Consider the following 13,732-nt stretch of genomic DNA (forward strand, 5'->3'; position numbering starts at 1 on the left):
CCTGACTTGGCCCTCCGATCTGCGGCAGCGATCTAAATACTGATGGTTGAGAGGGCGTTGGCATTGCGTTGCTTTCGAGTCTGTCTTTGGCCTCTCTCCTGATAGGCAAACTTGATTCAGTGACTATTATTGATCTTTGTGCAACCTATTTGCTGATCGTTGCGCTGGTGAGATCTTACAACAGCACTTTGCTCCCCCCACCCCCACCCTCCAAAACGCCGCATCATTGTTATGTAGGGAGGCTGCAAATTACAGTGGGGAGGCAGACAGGACACTGAATGTAGAGATGAGCCAGGAGCCGTGACTGTGGAGGATAGCATGCTCCACAGTACCCCGCCATCTGGCTTGTGAGGCAACAGGAACATCCTCCAAAAAACTGTTGCCAGGGCACACGTCCAGGCCTGAGGGCATGTCCTGGATCGATGATGGTGTTCGTGGGTCCAGGTCCAATGGGGTTAGTGAGTGGGGACAGTGGGGCTGAGAGTGCATCGTCATCCTGCTCCTCCTGGGATGCCCTGGTGGCACCAGTGGGCAGCTGGAAGGCTGCGCGGTCCCGCCGTGAGGTCATGAATCTGGGGAAGAAAAGCAGCAGAATCGTGAGGCAAATGACAGGTGCAAATTTGGTTCTGGTGCCGGCATTGCAAACCATCGGGATGTGCGATCAAATACATAGAAGAGCCAATGCGTTCTTGGATCACGCCTCTTTCCCAGCCCCCACAGTTGCTGTAAACCCTGAAGAGAACAATATAGTGCTCCACAAAGCTATACTTGCATACCATTGGCAGTGCCGGATGCTGCGGTGGATGCAGCAAGTGTAGCAGTGTCCGATGGTGGTGGCCATGCAGAAGTTCCACCAGTGACGGTCTGTCTCTTGGGTGGGAGCGATAGGAAGCGAGAAAGAGTTGCAGCTCCTGTTCCTGTCTATGAGAGTTGTGAAGCTTGGCTATCTGTTGCTTAAAAGTGTGTACAAAGGATACTGCTTCTCTGTTGGACTGTGGGTGAAACAGAGAACTTGTTAAATGACGAATGCCATTGCCTTCACAAAACTGTTTAAAATTGTGAAGTGAACTGTGGCCCGTTGTCCAACACAAGTACTTGGGGCAAACCTTCTATGCAAAATAATGAGACAACGAGTGTTCCAAAATGGTCTTGCAAAGTCTGTGAGCATTTGTTGCCATGGCGATTGAATCTTAGGCCAAGCTAAGAATGTTTGTGACAGAGCATATTGGTTTTCAGCGCATACGTGACACTATGACGACGTCTGTTCAATGTGGGCATCCATGCCCTGCTGAGTACAGTGGCGTCGCGTTAACTGTTTAGTGAAAACAGTTCCCCAATGTCCTTGGTGGAACTATCGCAACACAGTATTTTGCAACACTTTGGGAATGCGCACATGCAATTTTCACTGGCATTCTGAACTAGAGTCACAACCTGTTGAACTGAAATGTTACACCAACATGCAAAATATCAGCACACAACTGAGTTCTGGGTAATGTTCAATGAACGAGGCCAAGACATGAAAATGTAATGCAACAAAATCTTGAGATCTGAGTCTGCTTCTGTGGCCTGTGCGATTTTTCTGTAATGCAAGAGAAAAGATTTCAGCAATTCAGATTCCTACACATTGACTTGGCAACAAGATGTGGCAGATGCATCGAAATCAGAGTCTGGGTCAGTCGGAAGGCAAGATAGGGCAGCTGCATTGCCATGCTTCCATACTGATATGCTGAAGCAACACCACCCAACATTGCAATTTTTGAGCAGTGCATGTAGGAACTGGCTTTGACAGATGAAACAAGGACTGCAAAAGCTTGTGATCCGTCACTAAATAGAACTGGCGACCATACAAATAGTGATGGAATTTTGTCACACCATACACAATAGCATTTGTAGACTTAGAGAAAGCTTTTGACAATGTTGACTGGAATACTCTCTTTCAAATTCTAAAGGTGGCAGGGGTAAAATACAGGGAGCGAAAGGCTATTTACAATTTGTATAGAAACCAGATGGCAGTTATCAGAGTCGAGGGGCATGAAAGAGAAGCAGTGGTTGGGAAGGGAGTAAGACAGGGTTGTAGCCTCTCCCCGATGCTATTCAGTCTGTATATTGAGCAAGCAGTAAAGGAAACGAAAGAAAAATTCGGAGTAGGTATTAAAATCCATGGAGAAGAAATAAAAATGTTGAGGTTTGCCGATGACATTGTAATTCTGTCAGAGACAGCAAAGGACTTGGAAGAGCAGTTGAACGGAATGGATAGTGTCTTGAAGGGAGGATATAAGATGAACATCAACAAAAGCAAAACGAGGATAATGGAATGTAGTCGAATTAAGTCGGGTGATGTTGAGGGTATTAGATTAGGAAATGAGACACTTAAAGTAGTAAAGGAGTTTTGCTATTTGGGGAGCAAAATAACTGATGATGGTCGAAGTAGAGAGGATATAAAATGTAGACTGGCAATGGCAAGGAAAGCGTTTCTGAAGAAGAGAAATTTGTTAACATCGAGTATAGATTTAAGTGTCAGGAAGTCATTTCTGAAAGTATTTGTATGGAGTGTAGCCATGTATGGAAGTGAAACATGGACGGTAAATAGTTTGGACAAGAAGAGAATAGAAGCTTTCGAAATGTGGTGCTACAGAAGAATGCTGAAGATTAGATGGGCAGATCACATAACTAATGAGGAAGTATTGAATAGGATTGGGGAGAAGAGAAGTTTGTGGCACAACTTGACCAGAAGAAGGGATCGGTTGGTAGGACATGTTCTGAGGCATCAAGGGATCACCAATTTAGTATTGGAGGGCAGCGTGGAGGGTAAAAATCGTAGGGGGAGACCAAGAGATGAATACACTAAGCAGATTCAGAAAGATGTAGGTTGCAGTAGGTACTGGGAGATGAAGAAGCTTGCACAGGATAAGAGTAGCATGGAGAGCTGCATCAAACCAGTCTCAGGACTGAAGACCACAACAACAACAACATACACAATACTGAGAGCTCCTTTTTCAATTTGAGAATAATTGCACCGATTTTGATTGAGCAACTTTGAGGCAAAAGCAATAGGTCTGTCTTGTGCACCAATTCTGTGTGAAAGCACAGTGCCAATTCTGTAGGAAGAATCGTTGATTTGCAGAACTACTGTCTGGGAAGAATCAAAATGTGCTAAACATCTGTCACTGAGCAAGGCATTTTTGAGTTTCTGAAATGCATCTTGACAGCCTTTAGTCTACACGAAGGTAGATTTTTGTGACTCAAGCGATGCAATGGAGCCGCGATCTGTGCAGAATTCTGAATGAACCGATTGTAGTAAGTCATCATGCCTAGTACTGACTGCAGTCCAGACACATTGCAAGGAACAGGTAGGTCACGGATTGCAAGCAAATGAGATTGGATGGGGTTCACATCCTGACTGTTTATCACATGACGTAAGTACTGTAGTTCAGTTTGAAAAATGTTACACATCAGCTAAGTACTGTAGTTCAGTTTGAAAAATGTCACACTCTTCGAAATGTGAAGGCGACCAGAAGGCTTAGGCAACAAAACAAGAGGCCTTGCCCATTGACTAGCTTGAATGGGAGCAATTCTTTCAATTCACTGGCTACTTTGTCTCTTAAAGCAAATGGAAAGGGGCAGGCCCGAAAAAACTTAGGCTGTGCATTGTCTTTCAATGTAACACACACTACAAAGGTAGTATCTTTTCCCATGCCTTCTCAAAACAGTTCAGAAAATTCTGTAAGCAAGCTAGTGGCACTGTCTTTTGGGTCACAAGACGATGTGGAAAGTATATTGTCTTGGATGCTGAGGACAAACAAAATGAAGGCATCTAAACTGAAAATGTTCTCACTGTCTCATGATTTCAACACAGTAAAATTCACAGTCCTAGTGTGGGATTTGTAAATGGCAGGCAAACTACACTGTCCAAGCACTGGAATTTCCTGTCCGTTGTAAGCAGTGAGGTGCTTGCTAGATTTAGAAAGGCATGGTGAGCCTAACTGTTTGTACATGGCATGATTAAGCAAAGTTACTGAGACACCTGTGTCTAACTGAAAGTTCACATAATGGCCAACAATTCGTAATGTGGCAAATAGTTTGTTAGAACGATTGTTGCACAGCACTAGGTCGAGGAGGAGGCACAACCTTAATCTTACTTTTGTGAGAACCTGTTGTAGAGTTGGAAAACATAACGTTCACTCCACATGCATGAGCCTGTTTTTCCTGGATGCGGACAAAATTGGCGTGTTTGTGCCATTGCAAACAAACTGCTTGGACATGGCCTTTTGTCCATGTTGTATTACATGATGGGCAATCATGTCTTTTATGGCCAGCTAGACATCTAGGGCAAGACTTCAGTCCCTTAACAGGTCTGTTTAATTGTCTACGTGGCTGTCCGTGCATCTGTGTATGCACTTGTTGTTGTGGCTGCTTGGTGCGGTCGTGAGCAAGGGGCTAATCTGCCCAACAAATCGGGGCCTGGTCAAACTTATTGAGCGCTATGGCACCCGACTCATATTGCTCTAAGATTTGCAACACTAAGTGATGGAGCAGAGTACTTTAAGATCTGTCTCGCATTCAAATATCTGAGACACTGAATGTTAATGCATCTCTAATCATTAAATCATTCTTAAAAGTTGCCACAACTACACTTAAATTTAGACTTCCTAGTCATGCCCTTTAATTCTGTGTACCACTGATGGGACATCTATTCCGGCTTTTTCTGCAAGCGAAAGAACTGATATCTGGCTGCAGCTACTTGAACTTGCTGGTCGTAGTACTTGTTTAATGCAGCAATTACTTCTTCATAGCTGAGTTCTTCGGGAGACGCCATTAGGAATAGTTTTTGTATTAACCTGAACACTGGGGACCCTGCAATTGAAAGAAAGTATTGTAGCTTTGCAGTACCTTCAACACGATAAACTTGACAATATGCTTGGATCTGAGTCAGGTATTCAAGTCATTCCTCTTTTGTGCCGTTAAATTGGCAGAATGTTGGTATGCTGGTCGGCGGCACTTGTTGGACTGATTTGTTGCTCTGTTGTGCGGCCGACGCGGCTTTTGCAGCCAGTAGTTGTTGTATCATCGTCAGCAGAGTAGCAGTTTTATGGTTCTGGAACTGACAAATTTGTGCTAGATCCTTCACATTGGTCGTCTGTGGCCAAGCACAGGGGCAGGGGGTGTAGTAGCCGTGGTTTACACAAATATGTTATAACAAAAAAGCAAGCAAGGCCTCTGAAAAGAAAAATTTGATTACTTCTGCGGCTCCCCTCCTTGAATACAGGCAAGAACACAACAAGAAATTAGCAAAATGATCACCCCTGCAACCGAAAACATAAGAGAAGCAAGCAAAATCTGCTTCTGCACTGAATTATCCTCACCGCCAGTTTTGTGTCATCGTTGACACTGAAGACTTTTGTACCATTGGAAGCAAGGAGAGGATGATGTTTGGTGCCTGGCATCCTCTTTCTACCACACAACTGCACACATGTATTAACAGGGTTCTTTATTTACCAAAACAGAAAGCTACTTATCTCTAAGCAAGTTGTTGTGGTACAAGCTCTTCCTTAATAATCTACATTAGCCTCATTGCTGGCGAAGTCCTGCTATAAACATTACACTCCCATAGCCAGTGCCATGAACTGACAGACACCAACTGGAGTAGTGACTGAGCTAGTAACTACGGCCAAATACAACTGTGACTCCAACTGCGACTGACTATCTGTGACTTTCTGGGCCCTCCAGTTCGTGGCAGCGATCTAAGTACTGGTGGTTGAGACGGCATTGGCAGCACATCACTTGCGAGTCTGTCTTTGGCCTCTCTCCTGATAGGTGCACTTGATTCAGCACCTGTTATTGATCTTCGTGCAACCTGTTTGCTGACTGGTGTGCTGGCGACAGCTTACGCCAGGACAGTGCTTAGACATCTTCCGTATTCTGTTGACAAGCATACAGGATTTCTAGGATACTTTCACTGAGTACTGTTGTAGGGCATAATTTTTTTGGTGCAGTACATCCGAGGTTACAAAAAAGTCCAGTCTTCAGAAGCTTGCAGTACAAATATTGCGTAACATTGTAAACCAAATATCTTGTCCAAGCCTTTTCAGGGACCAAGCGATTCTTATACTTATGTGCCAATACATAGAGGGAGAATCAAGAGGAAAGATAGTATTAGTGATCCTGAACAAAAAACTTCAAATGAATATGCTCTTGTCTTAAACTGTATCTAGCATACAACTGTGTGAAAATGACAGGCATCAGTCACATGTCCTTCACCAGCAATATGTTCAAATACAACCAAAGTGACATTAGACTGTGTAGTGTTGCCTTTACTGAGCATTTCAGTGTGCACTTCACAAAGGAGGAACTTTTCGCTCTTATTTTACATGTGTGTGCTGAAGTAAAGGACCGTACAAATGAGCTCAGATAAGCAATACAGCAGCTGTCTATGTATTGCATTGCAGTTGACAGACTTTTTGAACATCTTTTGTAAGAAAATTTACATAATTAAACAAAACATTAGATAACAGTATTTCATTGACTATCACCTCCATTTGTCCTCAGAAACTATTAGGAACAGGGCATTATGTTCATATTACTTTTTTTTTCTGACTCATTAAAACTACCACCACTCAAAGCATTTACCTTCCCTCCTGTATACTCTTTTATGGTATTTGTGGTAGTAATATGAATGAATAATTTCGGATGCAGTTTGCATATCCAATACTATAAACATATAGAGGATCAGCAGAAAAAATGCTCATCTCAGAGCACACAAAAAGGGATTACATTCCTGTTTATTTAAAAGACTCTGACTAGGAAAAGTGTGAAGGAGACAGTGCAGGAGGATGGGAAAAAGGGGGGGGGGGGTAGGATAGAGAAACAGGAAGTGTGGAAGTGGGTGAGAGCCAGTGATAATGAGAGAGACAGAGTATGTGACAGTGACAATGAGGAAGAGAGGGATAGTGAGCAGTGGGAAGATCTAGCAGCAGTTGGAAGGAATGAATGAGACATTAGTAGTGAGAGAGAGAACAGGAGGGAGACAGTGGGATACCAACTGCCTTGTTCTACCTTCCTCATCATGTATAAGAAATTTTAGCATGCGTACATGCTTGTGTTTTTTTTTAACATGCAACTCACATCAAACTCCCACAGCTGCAACTCACTCACACCCACTAGTCCATCGCTCTAAGTCACTTATAGCCATCCACTCCCAGTTGCACTTTCTCACTCACTCATTCAACCCAGCTCATTGTAATTGTCTCATTGTGTTTCTCTGTCATTGTCTCCTGTGTCACAGCCACAGTCCCCCTTGTTCTGTCCTAATACTACAGTCTCCTCTTCTTGTCAATGTCTACCTCTTGCTCTCTCTAACTGCTAATATCTCATTCCTTCCTTCCTACCAATACTGTCTATTCTCAATGTCACTGTCCCTCTCTTTTCCTTGTTGCCATTGTCATATACTCTATCACTCATTATCACGGGTTCTCACCAGCTTTCACCTTCTCTCTCTTTTGGTTCCTCCCCCCTTGGTGCTGTCTCCTAGACTCTTATCGTATCAATGTTCTGTCACTGTCAAGTATGTTCCACTGCCACTGTGTCCCTCTGTTTCTCTCACACTGCCATTGTCTACTGTCTACTATCTTCCAGTACTTATTACTTTTCCGTTTCTATGCCAGTGGAAATGTCTTCTTCTCTCGCAGCATAAAAAAGCATGAATATATTTGCATGCCAGAATTTTTGTGAAAATAGTTAAAGGTGCTGAGAAGTAGAATGACACAGCTGGTACCCCACTTTTCTGTCAGAGTCTTTTAAATAAACAGGAACATATTCAGATTTTTCATACTCTGATAGGAGCATTTTTCTGCTGGTTCCCATCTTTATACAACTAATGTAAAAAGAAATGTATTGATCAGTAAAATTTAGAAAGCTTACTTATGTGAAGTTGAAATAACACAAAACTAATTTTATTTCTTACACCATATTTTACGTGCAAAAAATTTTTCATGTGGTTCAGTACTACATCGTGGGGTTCCCAGAAGATAACAGAGACATGTCACTTTATAAAGTACATTTTTGCCTCGCACCAGATTTTACTTGCGTATTTTATGTGTGCGAATAGGGTAAATTTGGACTTCTGTATAAAAATAAACCAGATAAAAATATGAAGAAAATTTTCAAAGTTGTTAGAGATCAGGACCTTAGGAAAACATAGTCTAAATTACAGCTATTTTCCGCGGCTGGGTTTTGGTACCCAAAAAACAAGTTTCTATATCTACATGGATACTCAACAAATAACATTTATGTGCTTGGCAGAGGGTTCATCATTATTCCAATCTCATACAGCGCGCTGAAAGAATGCACACCTATATCTTTCTGTACAAGCTCTGATTTCCCTTATTTTATCATGGTGATCCTTCCTTCTTATGTAGGTCGGTGTCAGCAAATTTTTTTCGCATTCGGAGGAGAAAGTTGGTGATTGGAATTTCATGAGAAGGTTCTGTCGCATTGAAAAACGTCTTTCTTTTAACGATGTCCAACCCAAATCCTGTGTAATTTCTGTGACACTTTCTCCCATATTTCGTGATAATACAAAATGTGGTGCCTTTTTTTGAACTTTTTCGATGTACTCCGTCAGTCCTATCCGATAAGGATTCCACACCGCGCAGCAGTATTCTAAAAGAGGGTGGACAAGTGTAGTGTAGGCAGTCTCTTTGTGGGGCGTTTCTCAATAATGGATATAGATTTTTGAAAACACAGAGATGGCTCTTCTACATAAAAGTTCAGAGAATATACTGTTAAAATTTGAGCAATTTGCTGCAGTTATTTATTATTTAGATTTCACCTCATACCGGGTTTTATGTGTAGAAGCAGGGTAAATTTGAACCTCTGTATCTTGGAAATAGATAAAGATATGAACGAAATTTTTGAAGTTGTTTGACATTGCGATCTTGAGAACATATTATAAAAATTTCAAACAGTGGAAAATCTAGGGTGGAGTAATGACAACATTATGAAAAGGATTGTTTTTACTCACCATCTAACAGAGATGATTTGTCACCAATTGACACAACAAAAAGACTGTCAGCAAGTAAGCTTTTGGCCAGAAAGGCCTTCATAAGGAATAGACACACACACACACACACACACACACACACACACACACACACACACACAACCACTGTCTGTGGCTGCTGAGGCCAGACTGTGGTCAGGAGAGGTGTGTGTGTGTGGGGGGGGGGGGGGGGGCTCTTGCGTGCGTGCGTGCGTGCGTGCGTGAGTGTGCCTGTGTTTTGTCTATTTCCGATGAAGGCCTTTTTGGCCAAATGCTTGCTCGCTGACAGTCTTTTTGTTGTGCCTATGTGCGGCTTAGCATCTCCGCTATATGGTGAGTAGCAACTATCATTTTCATAATTGTTGTTAACGTTGTTGTTGTGGTCTTCAGTCCTGAGACTGGTTTGATGCAGCTCTCCATGCTACTCTATCCTGTGCAAGCTTCTTCATCTTCCAGTACTTACTGCAACCTACATCCTTCTGAATTTGCTTAGTGTATTCATCTGTTGGTCTCCCTCTACGATTTTTACCCTCCACGCTGCCCTCCAATGCTAAATTTGTGACCCCTTGATGCCTCAGAATATGTCCTACCAACCGGTCCCTTCTTCTTGTTAAGTTGTGCCCCAATTCTATTCAATACCTCCTCATTAGTTATGTGATCTACCCATCTAATCTTCAGCGTTCTTCTTTAGCACCACATTTCGAAAGCTTCTATTCTGTTCTTGTCTAAACTATTTATTGTCCATGTTTCACTTCCATACATGGCTACACTCCATACAAATACTTCCAGAAACGACTTCCTGACACTTAAATCTATACTCGATGTTAACAAACTTCTCTTGTTCAGAAACGCTTTCCTTGCTATTGCCAGTCTACATTTTATATCCTCTCTACTTCGACCATCATCAGTTATTTTGCTCCCCAAATAGCAAAACTCCTTTACTGCTTTAAGTGTCTCGTTTCCTAAACTAATTCCCTCAACATCACCCGACTTAATTCGGCTACATTCCATTATCCTTGTTTTGCTTTTGTTGATGCTCATCTTATATCCTTCTTTCAAGACACTGTCCATTCCGTTCAACTGCTCTTCCAAGTCCTTTGTTGTGTCTGACAGAATTATAATGTCATCAGTTAACCTCAAAGTTTTTATTTCTTCTCCATGGATTTTAATACCTTTTCCGAATTTTTCTCTTGTTTCCTTTACTGCTTGCTCAATATACAGATTGAATGACATCAGGCAGAGGCTACAACCCTGTCTCACTCCCTTTCCAACCACTGCTTCCCTTTCATGCCCCTCGATTCTTATAACTGCCATCTGGTTTCTGTACAAATTGTAAATAGCCTTTCGCTCCCTGTATTTTACCCCTGCCATCTTTAAAATTTGATAGAGAGTATTCCAGTCAACATTGTCATAAGCTTTCTCTAAGTATACAAGTGCTAGAAACGTAGGTTTGCCTTTCCTTAATCTTTCTTCTAAGATAAGTCGTAAGGTCAGTATTGCCTCACGTGTTCCAAACTGATCTTCCCTGAGGTTGGCTTCTACCAGTTTTTCCATTCGTCTGTAAAGAATTCGTGTTAGTATTTTGCAGCTGTGACTTATTAAACTGATAGTTCGGTAATTTTCACATCTGTCAACACCTGCTTTCTTTTTTCATAATATTATCATAAAATTTTCGGCCGTTTGCTGTGCGTAGCTGTCTTGGAATCCTCAGCTCGGCTTTGGTTTTGGGTAGACAGCAAAAATATGGCGAAAAATCACTTCTTTGGGGTTTTCCATCGAATCACCCAGGAACTAATGGTGCCTACATAATTCCCGTCAAGCACATTATAGACTACATCAAATGCAAAAAGAGCCAACCGATTTGCTCCATTTGCCTGAGGAGGAGGAAGTACGTAATATTCATACTTTGACCCTGTATTGTAGAACAGTGACACTAAGGTGATCCTTCTATTGGGTATATAAATGTTACCTAGCCCAAGGGCTATCCGATACACTTGGCCCTACCTTTTTATTACCAATAGAACCTAAGGTTTGAGCACTGCAAGATCCCGTTTTTATGTGCGGCAGTTTTGAACATATTAGGTACACGATGTCGCATGCATATTGATACATCCGTATCTAGGGTTCAAAATTGAGTTTTATGCTCTGCAGATGTCTACAACAGGCATGGACAACCTTTGGTGACCTGTGGGCTGGCTCGCCATGTGACACGACAGCAGTGCTCCTAGCACATGATGTCAAAACTGGAGCTCACAACATTAATGATCATGGGATAACATACCGATACGAATGGCACCACTTTCTCGACATGCCAGGCCAACAAATTACACTCAAAATGTATTTCTGAATGTACATTCATTTTATGTTCACCCCGTCTTCAGATTTTACATTTATTTATGTGTTGTGAACATTGTTTCTTTAGTTACGACATTTTACAACAGTTGTCTGAAAAACAAATGCTGAAAAAATGCTATGGTGGCGTTAGGAAAGAAAAATGTTCGTGACACACAAGTAAATACTAACCTCTCAAGATGGGATACCAGGCATCTTGAAATGTCATCATGGAAAAATAAATGCCTATAAAAGCAGCTGTGTGCAGCTAATCATTATAAATTACCTTCAATTTTAACAGTAGCAGTGTTCTAATAGATTCACAGTGGACAAGTATGATTTAATGATGTTATTATGAGAAAGAATAGAAAAATGAAATATGGCCTCAGGCAGGTCATTGGAGGACGACGGTTCAATCCCGCGTCCGGCCATCCTGATTTAGGTTTTCTGTGATTTCCCTAAATCGCTCCAGGCAAATGCCTGGATGGTTCATGTGAAAGGGCACGGCCGACTTCCTTCCCCGTCCTTCCTTAATCTGATGAGACTGATGACATCGCTGTCTGTTTTCCTTCCCCAAACAACCAAACCAAACCAACCAGGTCATTGGAGTGTTCCAATTTTAGTGTGTTGATATCCACAGACACCACTAGCAGGCACTTTTTAAATATTTGTCTGAAAATACATTTGATGATTGATCTTGATAGGCATGAGTTGTATCTGTAATTGTAAATACATTAAACCACCATTTCTTTGTACGTTTTAAGAAATTTAAAAGTCATAATTGCTTGAACTTAGCATTTATCAGCTGTAATATACAAAAGCCACACTGGAAAAACGTGAACAACAGAATGGCAGATACCTGAAAATGTGACCCACACGGAATTCAATACAAGAACCTGACTCTCTCTTGAATTTCTTCTGATGGCTGTATTGAAACTAATATTGTGTCACATCTTGGTTGCAGGCAGCTGGTTGCCATGCATGGTCTATAGTGTGTTGCCAGTAGTAAACAGATACCTCTTTAACAACTCCAGCTATAATTTTTGGAAATATTTGAACTCGGGGACATAATTCCTGTGTAACTATAAGCTTTGTATTAAACTGATCTTGACTTTGCCATTATATCTATGCTGTCTGTGCAAAGTAAATGTTTTGTTTAAACTATTAGGCAAAAGCAGCAGCTTATTAGGGTAAACGGAAGCATCAGTGACTTTTTTCAAAGTAACTTTCCCCGCCCCTAATAAGCACATGTAAAGTAATTTAGAAGTAATTCCCATAATTGTCTGTGCAACTAGATTTATTCTAGTTTAATTTGTTGTTGGTATATTGCAGTGGCTGCTTTTGCCTCTTAGTGTATAAGTTGATTCATTCCACATGCAATCTAGAAAAGATTGCTATATAACTCGTATATTAGGGGTGGTTTTGAGGTTTGACGCCTATTCAGCACATGATCTTGATTTCATGAATCTGGCTTGATACTTTCCTGTGTCAGAGTCTTATTAACGCTGTAATCTTGTGACTCCCAGATCTTGGCTATGATGCCAGGAATAGTGTGGATTGTCTCCTTATCTGCACCTTTCCACAGCTCCACTATGATACCATGTCACCCTGCTGCTCTGTTAGGTTAGAGTTTGAAAATAATTGTCTGGATCTCCACTTTAGTTCATGGGAGGGAGACTATCTAAGTTATTAACAATCATAGGTTCAAAGTGTAGTTTCTCCTCAGGTTCATCTGAATTGAAGAGTGTGTCAAAATTTTCAGCTAGATCAGCCATGCAGTCCTGATTAGTAAGTTTCAGTTTAGCATTTGGTCTCCAGAGGTGAAAGGTCTGGCCTGTGGGTTTGATAAAGATCTCTGGCATCATTTGTCTGGAAGTTTGTTTCCAGTTGGTAGAAAACATCTTTGTTGTGTTGTCTCATAGTGTTTCTTGTAATATTGGGTGTGACTTTCCGAGTTGTTTCGAAGCTTCTATAGTTAGCAGTCACTTTGATACATGCTGTTGTCGACCATAAATGTTCTTCTCGGTCTGTGGGATGGAAGCATCAGTCGTGGCATTCTGTATTTTTTATCCTTGTTGTTAATTGGGGCGTCAGTGAAATTATTGTTGTCTTGGAAATGAGCTGGTTTGAATCCAGTACTCGTGGTTTATGGCAGCTGTTATTTTAGTAGTTTGAGAGTGGAATGAAATTTGCTTTGGTCAGTGGCAGATTCTTGTCTGAATCAGTGGTAGTACTTTTCAATACCTTCACATTGAGCATTTCCTCATTTCTTTTCCTGTTAAAGTAACATGATACAAGTGGATCTGGACTAATGAGGTATTCTCATGTCTTAGCTTTCCTGGGAAGGTGGTTGAGTGGTGCAGA

General features: G+C 41.5%; 1 protein-coding gene across 1 annotated transcript in view; it reads left to right on the plus strand.

Annotated features, from left to right (window-relative positions):
* The window catches only part of LOC126161613 (NFX1-type zinc finger-containing protein 1-like), a 392,892-nt gene that overhangs the window by 201,535 nt on the left and 177,625 nt on the right, over window positions 1-13,732 (plus strand). The window lies entirely within an intron of this gene.

The sequence above is a fragment of the Schistocerca cancellata genome, chromosome 2, assembly GCF_023864275.1.
Source record: "Schistocerca cancellata isolate TAMUIC-IGC-003103 chromosome 2, iqSchCanc2.1, whole genome shotgun sequence".
In the NCBI taxonomy this organism is placed as follows: Eukaryota; Metazoa; Arthropoda; class Insecta; order Orthoptera; family Acrididae; genus Schistocerca; species Schistocerca cancellata.